Raw genomic sequence first — 17,661 nt, forward strand, 5'->3', positions numbered from 1 at the left:
CACACACACACACACACACACACATATATAGACAAATACAGGATACCGACACCCACACCCAGGCACATTCCTAAAAGCCGTCAACACAATGTTTTCCTTGTAGCTGAGAGGCGCTGCCAGCAATGCTGCACAGTGGGCAAAAAACTATCGTTTAGAAATTCTTTCAATTTAACAGAAACTTAAAAAAGCATAAATAGAAGCAGCCACATTAATTTTAAGTAAACAAATTAGTAAACATTTTTATATATAACATTTTAAATGTATAAAGGAAATTGCATATTTAACTTGATTCTTAAAATATGCAATCAAATTTTGAGTATATAATTTTGTATTCAAGCCTAGACTAGTTTTTGGAAAATTGAACTCAATATTTACCAATTTGGAACAGAAGTTGGGCCATAAATAATTTATTTTCTACACACATTTATTAATGTTAAAATACCCAAATGCCCAAAAATATTATTTTTATCATATGAAAACGCATTTTTACGCTTTTCGACCACTGCGCGTTGACAGCGAAGGTCGTTTAGCGTTGATGACTTGACGGCATCTGACAGAGACGCGAAGAGCGAGAGATTCAATGAGGGGGTTAGGGGGAGGGGGCGGCTGAAGCAGATTATGCCCTACGGACGCGGGCTGGGTGAGTGATAAAAGTGGGTGGCTCGGTTGGGTGGTCTGTGGGTCGACAGCGCGTCGACTGGCGTCGGAAATTTTCAGGTTTTGATTGTGTAGTCATGTCAAAATAATAGTCAACTTACATGCCACAACCGAGTTGGCCAACCCCCAGAATGAAAAGCTCGTATTACGAGAGCGCAAAGGATGACGAAGCTGCCTCTGCCGCTGCCGCGGCTGCTGCTAAGTGGCTGGAACTCGTGAGTTCCTGTAAGTTCCTGTGAGTTCCTGTGAGTTCCTGTGAGTTCCTGTGGTTTCCTGCTCATTGCTTGTTTTTTATTTTGCCTTCTTCTTTTTGTTATAAGCATTTCCACCCAACGCAGCCGCGCCTCATTTGCATGGCATGGCGTGTGGTACAAAATGAATTTGCGCATATTTGGCATATTATTTTACAGTTGGGGCAATATGCAGCCAAAGGACAAGCTCTTGACAAGCTGCTGCGATTTTGACGGGTAGCTTAAACAGTATTGTATATGTATATATATATATATATATGTGAGTGCGTGTGTGTGCTGCATATGTGCACAGATCTCGAGAGCGCAAACCCAGCCCTGCCATTGTCATCCGCATTGCAACCCCTGGCTGGGCTGCGAGCTGCCTCCTGCCTCCCCCCTCCTGCCCTTCGCACTTTGCAACTCATGGCACATCCCTCAGTCGGCCCAATCGCTTCCATTGTATTTTCTTTTGTCATTGTGCCTTTTTTTTTTATTTTTGTACGATTTTTCCTTTTGTATTTGTATAATTTTTTCTGTCGCCTTCCCGTACCCCTGCATAATATGCCGCCACCTTACAGTGGGCAACACAGAGAGAAAAGCGAATGCCCATTGCCCGACTCTGTTTAATTCTGCTGCAGCTTGGCGCGTCTTTTATGTTTCATTGGTGTTTTCTACTCTCGTTTAGGGTATTTTCATTTTGTGACTGAATGTGTAATAAGTTTCACTCCTTGAAGTATACCTATATATATTCTCGATCGCTAACAACAGCCGAGTCCATATAGATATATCCTTTCTGTTTTTCAAGCTATCTTGACCTAAGTTGGCTTTTTCGCATTTGACTATTCCCTTGACATATGTGCAAATCGGACTACTACTTTTATCATATGCCTTCTGTAGGAACAATCGGTGGCTAATTAAGTCCATCTAAAACATGTGTCTGGCAGGGTATCTGGACTTCGGTGTCCCGTAGATAGCCGCACTTTCTTGTTTCTTTATGCGCTGCTGTAACTTTTGCCCAGCCTCAGCCTCCTCCTGCTACCCAGACGCACACTTAGCCTCCTCTTGCTCCTACTCCTCCTGCCTTGCCTACCCTCCTCTCCCCCCCCCCCTCCGGCTTCTCGTCATCATCTTCATCTTCAGCGTCGACGCCGGCGTCTGAGCCTGCAATCCGTGCGTCCTCTGCCTGCCATTTTTATTGTTCTTTGCACAGAACTTCATTTTAGCCCACTTTTTGGGTGGTTTATTTTTATGGCTCCATATCGTGCCCGCACCGCCCTCCACTCGGCATTTGGTGTCTCTCACGAGTCGTTGAATTTTTGTGCTATTTGCTGGGCTCACACCCACCACAAAAGGATCGCCTGGCCGCATCCTTCGTGCTTTTTGGACTCCCGTTTTGTTCTTTCTCCTTCTCTTTGGCGTTGACTTTGATGAGATTTTTTGAGGTTAATCCCTTGTAGTGCCAGGACCAAGCGCGTCAAGTCCAAGTTCTTGCCGTGGCTTTGTCTGCACGTACCATGTGCGTGTCCGTGTCTGTGTGTGCGTGTGTGTGTGTGTGTATGTGTGTGTGCTTGGGCGATTATTCTTGGCGTGGAGTGGAAAATTAGTAAATGTTGGAAACGCAGCGATTGTTCTCCTTCTCTCCTGTCAAGGAGCCGGCTGCCGCGCTTCACTGGACAATGGTGCGGGCTGAAGGGCTGTACGGTCAATGGGCGTGGCACGTGCGCCTTTTTTACCGTTAACCGTTCGCGTTTGCTTTGCTTTGTTGTTGGATTGTTCGAAAATTAATTTTGTTAGCTACCAACTGCTGCCGATGTCAAGACCTGGCGCCGCGGCAGGGTCCTTGATAATGGACGCTGCATTTGAGTCGTTTCACGGGGGCTTTACTGTGGCAGCCAGGGCGACCGGAAGTGACACCTTAAGCGACGAAGCAGCGACAGAAACCAAAAATGGTTGAATACTCTACTCAAAAGTTTGGGGCTGGGTGGATTATCATACCCTGTAACCAATGACATGTGATAAAATGGGTATGAGGGGCTTGCTCAAATTTATGTAACAGGCAGAAAACCACATTTCCGAGCCCATAAAGAACCTATCCTCTTTCTCTCTGTCTGCCCGTCTGTCTGTATGTGCGTTTTGATTGAAGCTTGAAGCTTGGTCTCCTAATTTAATATGTACTATAAACAGTTTCAGAATATTTCACTTTATTCGCCTGACAAATGTGTAGAAAGCAGTTCGAGTTTTTGTACCAACAGCTAATTAGAGAGTATCTTCCAGTCCATCCTCATACTTGTTTTTTTTTTCTCCATCACAAGTTCAGTGAGTGTGTCCTTCAGAGTGGCGCATTACATCATACAAAAGTAATCAGCAATAAAAAAAAGTTGCGACCCACATTCAAAAGGAGTTTTCAAGCATGCTCAGGGGCTGCATTTCATGGGGAAAAGTTTTAACAGATTATAAAATAAAAACGGCGAGGGGGAGACAAGGGTTCACTGGGTTCAGCTCCTCCATCGAGCTGCAACGATGCAGAAGACCAGCGGAACTAATGCAGTTTTTCATTCTAAGGTCCTTAGCGGGCTAGACCCTTGAGTTAGCTCGTGTTACGCTGCGTATGCTTAATATGCGACTACCCACACACAAACGCAGACACAGTCAGCTTGATATTTATGACACAGACTCGCAGCTCACACCCACACAGACATTAAATGCCAGATATCCTTTTAACACTTAAAACGGTGAAAATATTAAAAACAAAAACCACAAAGCCAACAACAAAAACAACAACAACAACGCATAACATTTTTATTGATAAACGCGCAGACATGCCAGCACGCGCACACACACTACACAAGCGGAGGCGTGGCATGTGTGTGTCCGTGTGTGTGCGTGTGTGTGTGTTTGTTTGTTGGTCGTGTCCATGTCGAACCACAGCGCAGCTCAGCACAAGTGTATAAAATTATGAAACAGCTCGCACCGTTCGCGTGGCGTCCCTTCTCGCCAAAACTTTCCACATCTACACCGAAGCCCCACCCCTGCCCCCCGCCCGACACAGCACATATCATTGTGGGGCTAACTGCTGCACAGTGGTGCGCAATCAAATGTTTGTGATAATATATATATCAAAATAGTTTTTAATATTAATTATTATAACAACAATCAAATTTCTTCCCAGCTCAAAGTTATTCTTTAAGCTTTTCTTTAAATTTGTGCCAGCAACTTTTCTTATATCTTGCCCCACTGTGCCCACTCATGTTCGTCCTTGCTCTGGCCCCCACACTACACACAGAGTGCACACACACACACACACACACACACACACAATTGCGCTTGTGCTGGGAGTGCGGTGCCTTCTGACATGGTTCCGGCTTGTTTGTTTGGTTTATTTTATGACCATAACCGAGCACCCGCAGACCCTACCAACCACCCAACCACCCAACCAAGCGCCCAACCGCCGGGCAACCAAACGGCCGACCAAAGCTGTCTGAGAGTCCAAACTATAATACACAGCCGTGCCTACTATGCAACATGGAGGCCCAAGAGTTGCTGCAGGCGCTTTGACTATTCAAGTGTATGTAAGTGTGTGTGTGTGTGTATGTTTGCTTGTGTATGTGAGTATCTGTTTGCACGTGTGTTTCGCTGTGTCTGTGTGTGTTAGTTTAGTAGCTTTTGCCGCCTGTTTGACTCTGCTGAAATTTCAGCGCTCCACTGTGCGAGGTTGTTGCTGTTCTGTATGCATTTGCCACGCATATAAATTGCGTTGCTGTTACTGTGTCCAAGTGTGTTTGCGTGTGAGTGTGTGTGTGTGTGTCTGTGTACAGCATGTGTGTGTGCGTGTGTGTGTAGCTGCGCTTAGCCCGTTGCTGTGCCGTTTTGTAAGCCAAAACCGGCTTAAATGCCATTTGTATGCATTGAATGTTGCATGTGGCAGGGAGTTACCAACTAGGACGAGACGACACACCGAGTTGCCACAGCCTGTGTGGCACAGTGGCCATGATGAGCTAAACTATGGCATCTAGTCGCTACGCAGGCAGCATTTCTCCATCTCCTCTCTTTGTATCTCTCTTTCTCTCTCTGTCTGGCTGTTATATTTGATTTTTTGGTTTAAAACTCTGTGCCACAATCCTATTTTTGATGGCAACTAAAATATGTTGCATATTATTTTCCATTTTGCATTTGCATATCCCTTTTATTTCAATTCATTTCAAATTTATTTTTTATTCGCAACTCCACAACATGCCAAAACTTGCTCTGTGTGTGTATATATTTTCTTTTATTTTTTGTGTACTCGTTCATGTTTTCTGTTTTTCCATTTTCCACACTTTTTTTCCGTGTGGCAGTGTGTGTGTGTGTGTGTGTGTGTGTGTGTGTGCAGGCAGGACATGTGGCATGGGTCACGGACTGCAGCGGCTGCAATGACCCAACAGTTGACCTCTCCTCGCATTCAACCCTGCTGCATTATTCTCGCAGTTTAGTTTATATTTTTACCAACTTGACATGTAAATACATCATATACTCACAAACACTCACACATGGTTGAGTACAATTGAATATATTTACTCAACTATACAATGAATAAAATTGGAAAATAAATAAATGTTCACATGTTTTTTATTTCCTTAAAAACCAAAAAAAAATCCCACTTTCGTTAATAGAGTGAGCAGCTAATTTATCCCCTGGAACATGGTGGCTCGGTGCACATCTTGTCGGCAACGAATGCAATGCAGATGAGAAGAAAGAAGGCTTTTAACTGCATCTTGTTTGTAGATTGGGATCCCATTGAGCGTTTCTCAGTTTATATGCAGAAAAAACCCTTCGTAGCGTTACAAAAGTTCTAATATGCTTAACTAATCGAATTATTCCAATTAAAGCATGGAAGGATTACGTGTTCTTATAGAGAGGAACCCAAGTCTACAAGCCCGAACTAAGAATTCCATTTTTTCTTAAAACCGTGAGCCGAACCAGTTGCTCTAGAACTGAGCCTTACCCTTAAGCTCATTGGTTCGAATCGTAAACCGAAGTAAGTTTTTTCTAGGTTCAAAACCCCTTTGTCTGTTTTCTAGTCTTAGGTAACACTAGTTGAGTGTGACCAATAATTATTTTTAATTAACGTAAAGAATTTAATCTGGCTCCACTTCACTTTGTATCAAATATTGACTCGAAAAGCTTAATATCATAAGAATTAGTTGGTCAAACTATAAAAATACCAGAAAATCAGCCGAATGAGGGTCTCCATTGCTTTAACAAATATGAATTCTTGTTCGAAGATAAATAAATCAAAATATGCACTTACCCAAAGATTCCAATACATATGCAAGATCATTTCATTATCAAATTTTTGTAGGTGGAAGGCACATTACTGAAAAAAACAAAAGAAGGTAACAAAATGAGAGTTGAGAGACAGAGAGAGTGAGAGAGAGAGAGAGAGAAACAGGGAGATATGAATACTATGAATACATTTATTCCAATTTACTTTCTTTCACAGTAAGTTAGAAAGAGAGTATTAATACTAAAATATGAATGATAATAAGATACAACTTGTGAAAAGAAAGCCTGGAAATCTTACTTGAATTCTTGAGAATCGCATAGTAAGGCCTCGCCCTTTAAAAATTAGTTTTGTGTAAGATACAAGGCAGCGAGTCGCAATTGGTCTGCACCATCAGCACAAATTGGTAATTAATTTAATAAATGTAGTTTTCAAGCTTTGAAGTTTAGGACCTTGTGTAGAGCACCAACAAGTCAGGCAGTGGCTTATATATAAACCAATGCAGCATTCAATTAAATAATCTGTCGCTGTCGAGAATTGAACAGACCCTGGCTATGTTAAAGTCGAATAGTTAGCTGGGAAATGGTCAGTTTTGCAAACTAGGTTGTGGTGAGGGGAATCGGTAACAGCCCCAATCGACAGCCCAAATATAGTTGGTTAAGCAAGAATATACCCTGGAAAGGGTGAATTATTGTTATGATTAAACTATGAGTACGGGTGTATGGAGTGCGCAGCAACCCCCAGAAGGCCCGAAAACAATCCAATCCAATCTGTAGCTAACCCGTACCCGCAGCCGTGACCATCTTTAACCCAACACCAAGTCAAGCAAACCAATCTCATACGTCCCATCGACCATTGAACAAGAGCAGAAGGGGTGTTGGGGGGTGAGCACACGTTTTTCGTTTGCCCGTTCCCCAATGCTACCCCACTTATTCTATATTTTACTTAATGCATTCCCTGCTTATCCTTATTTTTATTAGTGTTTCAATATTCTTTTTCACTTTGCTTGGTTGCGTTTTTCTCAGCCATCCTTTGGCCTGTCTGTCGATTCTCTCTGTGTGCTCTGCTGTTTGCCTTCGAGTCCTGGTCTCAGTTCCTGCTCCTGTCCGGGGTTGGCTCGTTTCAGCCATTAAATGGACAAATGAGGGATATAAAACAATTCGCTTTGGCTTCCTTTTTTCGGTCTCGGTGCCGTCTCCGAGTCCTTTGCTGGCTACTCGTCTGCTATATATATTTTTGTTTTTGGGTTTTTTTTTTCTTCTACTCGCCAAAGTATTTTATTATTATATGTATTTCCTTTTTCTTGTAGACCTTCTGGGTTGGTCACTTTATTTGTACCTATCCATGGGCACGGGCACGAGCACGAGCATGGGCAGGGGCATGCAAAGTGCTTGGTGTATCCTTTTGGGGCCATGTCCTGGCATGGGTTTGGCCGGGATTTATGCTCAGTTGTTGGGTGTTTCTATTTGCCTTTTGGGTGTGTTTGCTTACACGGCAAATGTCCGTTCGTCCCACTGTCGGTACGTCCTTTCGTGTGTCCTGTTTATGTAATCGCCCACATTAGTTCTCCAACGCCAACACAGCTCCCTTTGCCATGTGTTAGTCCTCGGTGTTGGTCTTACAACATTTGCACTCACTTTGGCGACGCCAATGGAGCTCAGTGGCCGAAGATTTGAGCTGGCAACCAGCTCATTTATACTCGCAACTGGCAGCTTATTCGTATCCTTTTCATTTTCATTCAACTGCCAAGTGGAACACCCCGAAAAGTTACCTTAATGAACCGCATCTAAATGGTCATCAAGGCTATGTTGCTTAAAGTATCTAAATGCTCGATGTGCTGAGTTGATCTATCCACAAAAGCTAGAGAGAATTTAAATATATGATATCATATGCCAATTACAGAAGCAGCTAACATTTTCATTAGTTTCTTTCCCCATTTCCAGAAAGATCGATAATTATCGATTTAGAAATGTGTTTTTCTAAGCATACCTCGAGGATTTTCAGAGATGGAGATACCAAATTTCGCATGTTTACACTCTTGTAGAAAATATATATAAATGATTTTTCACATTTTGTATAAGTTCCACCCGTTCGCCCCAAACTCGGGGCGATCAAACTCGTTCTACAGGGTATCTGCAATTCGAGCACTATCGACACCTTTTACTATTTTACCCAATTCTAAGTAATACGCCTGCTCGCCCCTCTCTCTCTCTCTGTTTTTCTGTGGCCCACTCGATGGGTAATTTTCCGTTTACTATATTTTTCTTACTTTCGTATTTTTCGGTGTCCTTCGCATGGCGCATGGAAAATGAAATGAAAATAGAATGATACTCATTAATTTGATAAATCGCGGGCACAACTCAGTGCATGTACCATTATATTAATATATATATATATATAGTATACATATACATATAGTATAGTATATATATGTATATGGTCCTAGTCCTGTTTTATTGTACAGTCAACGCTTTTCCCGGTTGCTTTCGCTTTTCTTTCGCTTTTGTTGTTAATAATGCTCGCAGATTTTATAAATGACCACGTTGCAAATGAAAAAAAAAAGTTGACCTTTAGCGCGTGAAGAGGAAGCCGCCACCGTTCTCTGTTGTCCTCCTGCCTACCCCCCCTCCCCCCCTTAACTTTGTCCTGCATCCTTCAGTCTTCAGCGATTGCTTTGTGCGCGTTGATTTTCTTTTCATCATCATCATCATTTTCATCATGATTATTATTATCAGCAAAAGCAGAAATTGTCTTGAATTTTTAAGTAATTTTTCTTGGTTTTCAACGCCTCCTTCACAACATTTTCTAAGGCGTGCCCACTCCAGCCACCCCCTCACGGACCTTGTTGAGCTAAGCGCCTAAAACGTGAATTTGGCTTCGAATATTTTGGAGCAGAAAGCATTCAGTGTCGTCATGGCCATTTATTTGGAGACCCGAGCTTTTATTAGCACACATTTAATAGGGTCACGCGTGTATTTGTTACCCTCCCACTGACCACCCAACCAACCACCCACTTTTGCTCGGTTTCCCGCCCACCTATACAACACCCTGCAGCGTAGGTGTTTTCGTTCGTTTACTTCTTGCTGCTTTTTTTATTATTATTAATTTTCCAGCAAGTTACATGCACACAAAACAAAATAAAGGCAGGACAACCAGAAACAACGGCGGAAGCAAGTTAGGCAGGGGTGGAGAGAAGAAGAAGGGAAAGGGAAGGAGAGGGGGGGGTGGGGCAGGGGCAGGTAGGACAGCACGACAGCAACGCAATGCGAACGGACACTTAAATATGGAAAACTGAAACAGACGAAGAACCGAGAGCTTCTCCAAAATGAGGTCACTTTTTCTCACGGGCAAAGCTGGGGTGAAAACGCGATAGATGGAAATATTTGCGGAATGACCTCTGGCCAGTAAATCAACTGAAAGCTAACAGAACACATTTATATATATGCGAATATAAACAAATACGATGAGGCAATATACCCTATAAGCAGGCTGAATGTGTGTGATATTTTAGAGCTCTATTTTTATAGAATTTTAAACAAAGATCTAAACCTTATGAATATCGGTTGAGTTTTGACCGAGTTATGGGAGTGGGAATTTGGAATATTTGAGGGTAGTATTTTTACATGAATTTTTACCAAGAAAAATGTTACCAGATTTAGATGCCAAATTGATCGAGAGGCCAAACCATGAACAAAAAGATAAACCTTATGAAAATCGGTTGAGTTTTGATCGAGTTAAGGGAGTGGGAGCTGCTCACCAATTAGTCAGACAGTCAGTCAGGACAAACAATAGAGATTATTTTGATAGATACAGCTGCTGCTCCCCCACGCTCCCCTTTCCCTTCACTCACCCTTCCTCTCTTGATTAGTATACATCATCTCAAAGGCTTCCATATCGATCGCAACAGTAATCGCGAAATGTATTCAAAAACACAAGTTAGTGCTTATCATAGGGTATCTGCCTGTCGTTTACTTTGCAGGGCTGATTCGTTGCTTGTCGATTAAGTCGATCCGAGTTGAGTGCATGGCACAGTTAAAGTCAAAGTCGAAATGCCCTTGAAAACAGTTGTGGCCATCCGTAATGTCGTCTCCAGGCGCAAGAGCTCTAAAAACAAGCTAGACTTGAGACTTGAGGCCAACTGTGCATTAGCCAGGCTGGCGAAGGCCGGCGAAACTAGCAAGTGTTCCATTATGGATTATGATGGCAGTGTTGGAAAACTGTAAAAACAATGTCTGCACGAGCTTATTTGCATAGGGATCGCATTGCAGTACAAAGAATTTGGCGTACATTACGAAGAAATGTAATCGGAGAGGCGGCAATTTGACGTATACGCAATGTGCGCCAGGCGGGTGCAGAGTCTTGTTTATCACTTTATGGCAAGGCTTGAACAAGAGTTAGAAGCGCTTGAAAATATGTCCGCAGCGGCTGCTGTTGATGACGTAGTTGGCGGCCAACTGTAATAACTGCTACCTGGCACCAAAGCGATAGCCATATATAAATTATAAAATAATCACAAGCCATGGCCAACAAAGCTAGACAAAGAAGTCGCCCGATTAAGCCGTTTATGGCCAGTTGCCCATTTTCCAGCTAGCAGTTGTTAACGCGAAGTCATCGCGTTAAGAGCTACTGCAAATCGCTGGCTCCTCAACAAACTACAGCAGCAGTAGCGGCAGCGGCAGCAGACAACGTGGCGTATGCGTAACGCGTTCAAGTGCAAGTGCAGATTATGATGAATAGGCCTACAGCTGAGACAGCAGCAGCAGCAGCAACAGCAGCAACAGCTACAGCATCGAAAAGCTCCAGCTCCAGCTCGAGCTCCAGCTCTAGTTCCAGCTCTAGTTCCAGCTCATCGACCGAGGCCTGTCTGTTCACCTTCGATGCACATCCATACTTTAGCTTCCCCATGGAACCCTATGCATCCTCCAAGTACGGCTCCCAAGTGCGCGAGCGCAAGATCGATCGTTGCCTCAAACAGCTGCAGGAAGCGCTCAAAGTTGGCAAGTAAGTGCACAAGTTTCTCGCTCTCCCTTTAAATGCTTGCTGCCTGGCAAAGATGACACAATTCTGAATCATTCACACAAATCTATTCATTCATTAACTAATTTATACAGCCTTGTAGTGGGTATTATAATTTGGTCACGAAATGCTTTAAGTATTTAGCCTCGTGATTGGCAGCCGAGTTTGTCTGTTTCTAGTCTCTTGGAGTTAAGGCTCTTGGTCGTATCGGAGCTCTTTATCTAACAGCTGTCATAGTTATACTCGGTCGAGAAATAGATTCTTTTTTGTTTGTTTTTCAAAGTATCTTAGTCAAAGTTACCATATACGAAATTTGCCAAGCTTCTTACAAACGAACAGAAGGTCTTCAGCATCGGATTATGATAGGAATGTTTTGTCAATAATAAAGTTTTTCAAGATATCTTGGCCACACTTGAAGCAAACATTTCTGAATATCGGACAAGTTAAGTCTAAAGCTCGCCTATTTTTTAAGATATGTAAAGAGTACGCGCTTAGCTAACATGTGAGACGGACTATTATATAAGAAGCTTTATATAGAAGCTTTTTGCAAGACACTTGCATTTATTATATACTTATTTATATTCCTGCCGAGCAAAGCCGCTCTTTCTTTTAGTTAAAGTTTAATTTTAAAGCGCAAATGCAAATGGTTACATCCTTGGAGAGCGCTTAAAGGGTATCCATGGCAAATAAGCAAAACATACGCCTAATGATATTGTCTTAGTTGATACGGTTATTGTTGAATAATTAATTAATTGTTGCCATGTCAATTGCAAAATGCAACAAAACAAGTGGCAAACAAATGAGCCAATAAATTATTTAAACAAAAACTTAATTTTTGGTTACGGCCAGCCAGGAAATGCCAGATAACGAGCAGAGCTAGCGAAGAGCGAACGGATTAGGCCAACTCAAAGATGGAAAATTTTGGCAATTGCCAGTTGAACACGCACACAGACACACACACATACACACACACACACGCGGACAAACAGATACATAGATACCACAAGCAAAACCAAGTTAGCTGCTGTCTTGTGGCTGCTGCTGCCTTTGGCATTAGCATTTCGAGACTGTAACTAATCACAAATGATAACATATGCATGTGCAGTCAACACACACACACACATACTATCAGGCACTGTGAGTGTGTGTGTGTGTGTGTGTGTGTGTGTAGGTGTTTACTATGCATTTATGATTTTCGGCTATTTGCATACTTAAGTGTGCAGTTATTACCTTGTTATTCCGATATAAATAACAATGACGTTGGCATTTCACAAGCTGTTGCACAGACTATAAATGAGTGTGTGTGTGTGTGTGTGTGTGTGTGCGTGTGAGTGCGTGTGTGTGCGTATTTCCTTTGGCTACCCTCAACTGTCTGCCATTGGCAATTGCATAAAGCTGCTTCAATGGTCAGCACACTGAAAACATCTTGTGCATAATTAATTTCTGTTTATTTAATATGTTTTAATACGTTATTGATTTTAAGACATAATGATAAAACAACTCCAAACAAACAAAATTGCCAAATTTATGCATGCCGAACCCACCCTCCCCCACACACACACACACTCCCTCAGCTTAACAACTTTATGCGGCTGGCCGTAGATATTTGATTTTCGAAATTCCATTCAATTTGGCATATTTTAATAATCAAGTATACGTCATGTGTGCCGTGCATCAAAGCCATAAGAGCACAGCATTTGTGCATGCCACGCATGCAACAACTGTCACACACATGTTTGTTGCACATAGAAAAAGAATGCCATAAAAACAACAACAACAACAAAATCAAAACAAATAGTCACATTGTGGCGTTAATCAGTGGCATTTAAAATGAAAACATTTAATCGCATTTGCATTAATGTGCCATATGCAAAATATGCGAAATGGGGCCACAAATACCAAAAAAAAAGCAGGAAAAAAGCAAAAGAAAATCGCTAAATAAATAAATTCAACAAGCGACAAATTAAATAATAAAGATTACAAACACTTGCACACACACACACACACACACAACCACACACACACACAGACACGCATACCTTTATATCTCAAATTTTGATTGAATTATCACATTCTACGCAAATACATGAAATTATGTTTCTGTTTTTTGTTTGGCAAATACATGTATGTGTACATATTTCATATTTAACTATAATTATTGTATTATAAATTTGCTGCACTTTTTTGCCGGGCGCTGTTCACTTCAATTTGCAGCCACAGAAGGGCTATAAAATGGCAGACATGCCCCAGAGATACCCTGTAAACAGTTTTGTCTGTTGAGACTTGAATAGTGCTTGTTTTTAGATAAATAGAAAGTGTGTTTAAATTAATGCAAGTCGAATATCTAGGAAGTTCAATAATCTAGTTCAGATTCCAGATAAAACTGGTTCGGTTTACGGTTACAACTGCTTAAGGCTTCCTTTATTTACCTGACTTTCCCCATCCCTATTTGGTTCATTGAGTTCAAACCTTGTTTTCCCCATCCTTGTTGGATTCAAACCTGGTTTTCCACATCCCTATGTTATATGTTTTAAACCTGGCTTCCCACATCGTTTTGGGATTCAATCCTAGTTTTCCACATCCTGATTTGGTTCAAACCTGTTTTTTCACATGCTTGTGGGATTCAAACCGGGTTTTACACATCTTTATTTGGATTAAATCTGGCTTTGTCATATATGATTTCCCACAAAATTGTCATCTTTCAAATATGGGACATTTATTTAGGCCTTTGGAGCTGCGTCTCCCTCAAAGATGTTTTATTTATAACCAAATTTTCATATCGTTTCTTTTAAGCAACTGGTTTGGTTCAAATCATAGTACCATGGGTTCATGGGTTTGAACCTGGTTTGGTTTGCGGTTCAATTCAACTGAGTTCGAACCAGCTCGCTGTGAAATCGAAGAGTTTCGCAGTCACATTGAGTACCCCTTGAACCCATATGCCAAGCGCATTTAACACTCTTAGGGTATTCAAAAAATGGCAGGCAAGTGTATTTAATTAAGTCCTGGCAATGTAATATTTTATGCAAAACACCAAACAAATTTGCAAAACGGATAATGGTATCAAATTTATGCAGAGAGAAGTCAACGCTAATGCTTTTAACATTTTAATATTTTTACATGATTCGGTTGATGCTTTTGTTACCACATTCAAAATAAGTTTTTAATGCAGTTTTTGTGGCTTGGCATTAACTATAGTTATTATAAACTATAAAATATATATTTAACAAAAACTATTTCAATTTATTTAGTGTGCGCGTAGTCGAGGATAGGAATTAGTCAAAGCAATTGCACAAATCTTTAGCCGAGCTGCTTAAACTAAAGATTCCATAGAGCGTTGCGCATAAAATTAATCGACTAATTGATGAGGCCCTGATCTCAATACGCAAAATAGCTCGACGAATTATCGTCGACAATGCAAACAAGTTGAAATTCAATTACGAAGATGCCAGACGAGAGGCGCAAGACACTGAGAGAAATAAACGTAGAGCAGAGCTGAAAACAAAAGCTAAATGCAAAGGGAATTGTGTCGTGAAGCGTGGGGCGCGCCGCGGCGGGGCGGGCAGCAATAGCAAATATAAGTAAATAAATAAACCGAATAAACCGAATAAACTGAAAATTTATTGAAGAAATACGCGCGCAAAAGCCAACGCCAGAGATGATGAAGCACTCGCTGAGCAGAAGAGCTGCTTGCCTGGCAGGGATTGGCGATTGTGGAGGGGTTCGGGGGGTATTCGTTGTTGGGTATTCGGTATTGGGTATTGGGTAGGGTATAGGAGGCAGCTGGTACGGCGACATCGCGATACGCGACCAAAATCGGCGCGTTGTCGATAAAGTGACTTAAATCTCACACCCGCAAGCGGCGACGGCGACAATGACGACAATGGGCGATGGCAGCAATTAGAATAGAGTACGAATACGTGAGTGTGAGTGTGAGTGCGAGTGTGAGTGCGAGTGTGAGTATACTCATTGTGGAAACGGGCAAAGGCCCGTGCACAGACGCTCAAGGTTGGCCCAGTCCCAATCGCAGTCGCCGTACCCGGCCTATGCCAACGTATCTGTATCTCTAGCTATGTATCTGTATCTGTAGCCGTAGCCGTATCTGTATCTGTATCTCTTTCTGTGTATCTGTAGCTGTGCGCATATACACAAACGAGACTTGTGACCATGTGCAGTGAGCGATTTCACAATATTTAATAAATAATTTCATAATTGTTTTGCTTTTGCGTAAAATTCAAATGAAAAGAGGCGCTGAATTTTTGTACAGACTGTACAGTGAAGCTGCTGGGGCATGGCCAGAGACAGGGGGCAGCGCGGTGTGGCAAGGCACGCACTTTGCTATTGTTGTTGTTGTTGTTGTTGTTGTTGTTGTTGGACGGTCGCTTCTTTTGGCTGCCCTCGTCTGCTTCTTTGTATAAGCACATAATTTAAATTTAGGTTTTTTTTTCTCGTTGTGTGTACTCAATTAAAAGGCAAAATAACAACAACAACAACAAATACAGCAACAAACAGCAGCAACAAAATGGAAAATTATTCCGAGAATCTTTTGGATTGCCCACCCGACAACAAACGCCACAATTAAAAGATTTCTTTATTTTTTCTATTTTGTTTTGGTTTTCTTTTTTTTTTGTTTCTTGCGCTGGTCAAAGACAAAACGGATAAGCGTCAATTGGGGGCTGCTTGAGGGTAGGAGCGGAAGGGGGGGGGGGGGGGGGTGTTCCTGTCAAAGCTAAGCGACCCCAAAGCACACCAAAAGCCACTAAACTGTCCTCGGGGCGCGCACAAATTCTAGACTTTTTCTCATTAATGTCCATAATCTTGAACAGCTTTCGCTGACTTTAATTTCCTGCTAATCAGATAAACTAATCAGGAATATAAACAGGTGTATTTTTAGCGATTGTCAATATTGGATATTTTTGACTGACTGATTGACAGAATGACTGACTTTCCAAATGACTGACTAATTTTCTGATTGATTTACTTAATGACTGACTGATTAGTAAAATTAGTGATTGACTGAGTGATTGAATGGCTTTTGACTTACTGACTGAGCGACTAAATGATTGACTGACTATCTGTTTGATTTAACCACTGACTGACTGATTAAAAAGATGTATAATTAACAGGCTTACTGATTGATGGAATTCCACATTGAAAAGGATTGAATACGTATTTCGCCGAATACGGCCACCCACATTACGATTACCCACAATCGAAAAATTGACAGAACTCTGCTAATGGCAGTAAGCGACCCGCGCAAGGCCGGGTAATACCCGCTATGCGCTTATATTGTAAGTGAATAGTTCTGTAAGCAATTGCACATTAAAGAACTGTTGCTGGAACCAGCAACCACTTTCCCAGCAATGTTCCTACGCACTACGATTGCGTACTTATATATTATGAGAAATTTATGTTAATCTTAAGCATTTTTACTACACACTCACACACACACACACACGCACACACACATACAAGCTATATATATTCATTGGCCAATGCCACTTGTTGTTGTTTTATGTGTGCTTGATTGTTGTTGTTCAACACATTGTTGTTGCAATATGTACACTATATTATGGCCATTTTTATTTACAATTTTCGTTTACTTAACGCATTTAATTTGTTTCGCCCGCCCATCTCGTCCACAGTTTTCTATCTCGAAACGAAAATTCTTTTGGGTTCCAGAAATATTTGTTGGCTGTGATGCGGCCCCCACAAACAAAAATAACAAAAAAAAAAAAACAAGTAATTTGTTTATGAACATTTACTTGCAGACGCTTCGTTTTTAATTTTTTGTTCTCTTTCATTTTTGTTGTGTTTTTTTTTTCCTGACTTAATTTAACTAGTTTGCATGTGGCAAAACAGAAATATATTTTTCTTGCTTTGATATGGAAAATATTTTACAAATAAATTAAAGCCATCTGGCATTAACGCATCGTTAGCCTGGCCAAGACAATAAATACAACACATAGAATATACGAATTGAATACCGATGTGGGCTCAATTGAATATGTTTCAGTTGAGGAATGTCGTTTAGAGTACAGGATATGGAAAAGTCGTGATTAACGAGCGAGTCCCATGAAACATCGAAATCTGAAAACCCTCAGTAAAAGCTGCTTCCGGCTTGACGGAGCTCTCGTTGTTGTTGTTGCTGTTTAATTTCAATTAAATTCCAGGCGCGTAATTTAGTTAATTAAGTCATTTCAATCAGCGAGACGTTGAGCTGGCCCAAGTGAGTGACAAGCCGGGAACAACAACAACAAGAGCAGCAGCAACAAATCAGACTTGTGAATTGACAAGCAAAAGAACAATAATAAAAACGCTTGCATACCATAAATTATAGAACAAATTATGCAAATCACAAGGCAAATAAACAAAAGCCTCAAGACGCGGCGGTGCAGGAGGTGGCCAAAGGCACCCGAGCCAAGAAAACCCAGTCGACGACTCGTCGCCAATTGGAATTAACTGCACTTGCCGGCAAACTCACAGAAATGGGGAATGCAG

General features: G+C 41.5%; 1 long non-coding RNA gene across 5 annotated transcripts in view; it reads right to left on the reverse strand.

Annotated features, from left to right (window-relative positions):
• The window catches only part of LOC135432762 (uncharacterized), a 151,427-nt gene that overhangs the window by 102,838 nt on the left and 30,928 nt on the right, over nucleotides 1-17,661 (reverse strand). For all 5 annotated transcript variants that reach the window (XR_010436958.1, XR_010436960.1, XR_010436957.1 and 2 more), the window contains exon 3: nucleotides 6,175-6,240. This is a non-coding gene — a long non-coding RNA (uncharacterized LOC135432762). The remainder of the gene's footprint in view (nucleotides 1-6,174; nucleotides 6,241-17,661) is intronic.

Source organism: Drosophila montana, unplaced genomic scaffold, assembly GCF_035044405.1.
Source record: "Drosophila montana isolate Dmon_TW-CO22-7 unplaced genomic scaffold, ASM3504440v1 contig_3213_1, whole genome shotgun sequence".
Lineage (NCBI taxonomy): Eukaryota > Metazoa > Arthropoda > Insecta > Diptera > Drosophilidae > Drosophila > Drosophila montana.